General features: G+C 39.4%; 1 pseudogene; it reads left to right on the top strand.

Moving 5' to 3' along the window:
- Positions 1-967: 967 nt before the first annotated feature.
- Positions 968-1065, top strand: LOC120113211 (annotated as a pseudogene).
- The last annotated feature ends 431 nt before the right edge of the window (positions 1066-1496 follow it).

Below are 1496 nucleotides of genomic sequence, written 5' to 3'. Positions count from 1 at the left end.
TCTTTGTGGAAATGGTGCAAAAAAAGGACATTTGATTTTTTCCGTAGATGTTGGTACTTCGATTTCTTCGTTATCCTTTTCTTTTATCTTGGGAGGGTCAAAATTAGGTATGACTTATGTTTATTCTAGGACTGGTCGGTCAATAACCTTTCCACTTCGCAAAGTTATTATACTCTTCGCTTGTTCTTTATGCGAAGTTGAAGATAATGCATTGCTACCGCCGTAGACTTGAGGATTAGGTTGTGGTTGAGCCGGTAGCTTACCCTTCTCTTGAGAACTTAAAGCAGTGGTCAGCATCGTCAGTTGATTTCTTATTTCATCATTGATTTTGGCTTGACCTTGCATGAAAGATTGCAAAGTTTCTTCGAGACTGGATTTTTGAGGGGGTGTGGGTGCATAATAAGGTTGCGGAGGTGGAGGAGTTGGGTTATATACTTGTTGAGGTTGGTCATTCCTCCATCTGAAATTTGGATGGTTCTTCCATCCAGGGTTGTAAGTACCTGAAAAAGGATTATTAAAAGATTTTTGATATGTATTCATAACATTGGCCTGATCGTGCAAGACTTCCTTGAATGCGGGTATTGTGGGGCAATCAGTAATGAGATGGCCAGGCATCTCACAAATCATACAACACTCACTGTTATGTTCTACGTTCTTGACGGGTTCAGTCCTTCTAAGTTCAATTTCCTCTACCTTCCTAGTAAGGGCTGCCATTTTAGCCTGAATATCATCCTAAGTACTAAGGTTGTAAAGGCCCCCGTGTCCAATGCTAGTAGGCTTAGGCAAAGGTTTATTCACTCTATTCCCTGTATTCCATAATTGTGCAGTCTCTGCGAGAGAGTCTAAATAGTCCCATGCCTCATCGGGTTGCTTTTCCAAAAATTGACCATTGCACATGGTCTCTATAAATTGTTTTAACTGTAGAGACAACCCTTCGTAAAAGAAACTAATGGTTCTCTATGTTTCAAACCCGTGATGAGGACAAGAGAGAAGCAACTCTTTAAATCTCTCCCAGCATTCATAAAATGTTTCATGGTCTTTTTGTTGGAAATTACTAATGTGCCTTTTCAAAAAGTTAGTCCTTTATGCGAAAAAGAATTTTTTCAAAAATTCTCTTTGCATATCATGCCATGTTTCTAACGATCTAGGTCTCAAGGAGTTCAGCCATGTTTTGGCTTTATCTTTTAAGGAAAAAGGAAACAAGGTCAATTTAAGGATGTCTTCCGATACATTTGAAACTCTAAATGTGATGCTAAATTCCTCAAAGTCGTTAAGGTGAAGATAAGGGTTCTCAGATTCCATCCCATGATACTTGGGCAGCAATTGAATTACCCCTGGTTTGATTTCAAAATGTCCTACGTTATCAGAAAAAATTATGCATGAAGGCCGACTAGTCCTAGTCGGTTGTAGGTATTGTCTCAAAGTCATAACATGGGGTTCACGTTCTCGATCGTGGTAACTCCCTGCATCTTCATTTAAATCAGCCATCTCACAAG

This window comes from Phoenix dactylifera, chromosome 14 (genome assembly GCF_009389715.1).
Source record: "Phoenix dactylifera cultivar Barhee BC4 chromosome 14, palm_55x_up_171113_PBpolish2nd_filt_p, whole genome shotgun sequence".
Taxonomy (NCBI): domain Eukaryota; kingdom Viridiplantae; phylum Streptophyta; class Magnoliopsida; order Arecales; family Arecaceae; genus Phoenix; species Phoenix dactylifera.
This window is presented reverse-complemented; position numbering and strand designations above follow the sequence as displayed.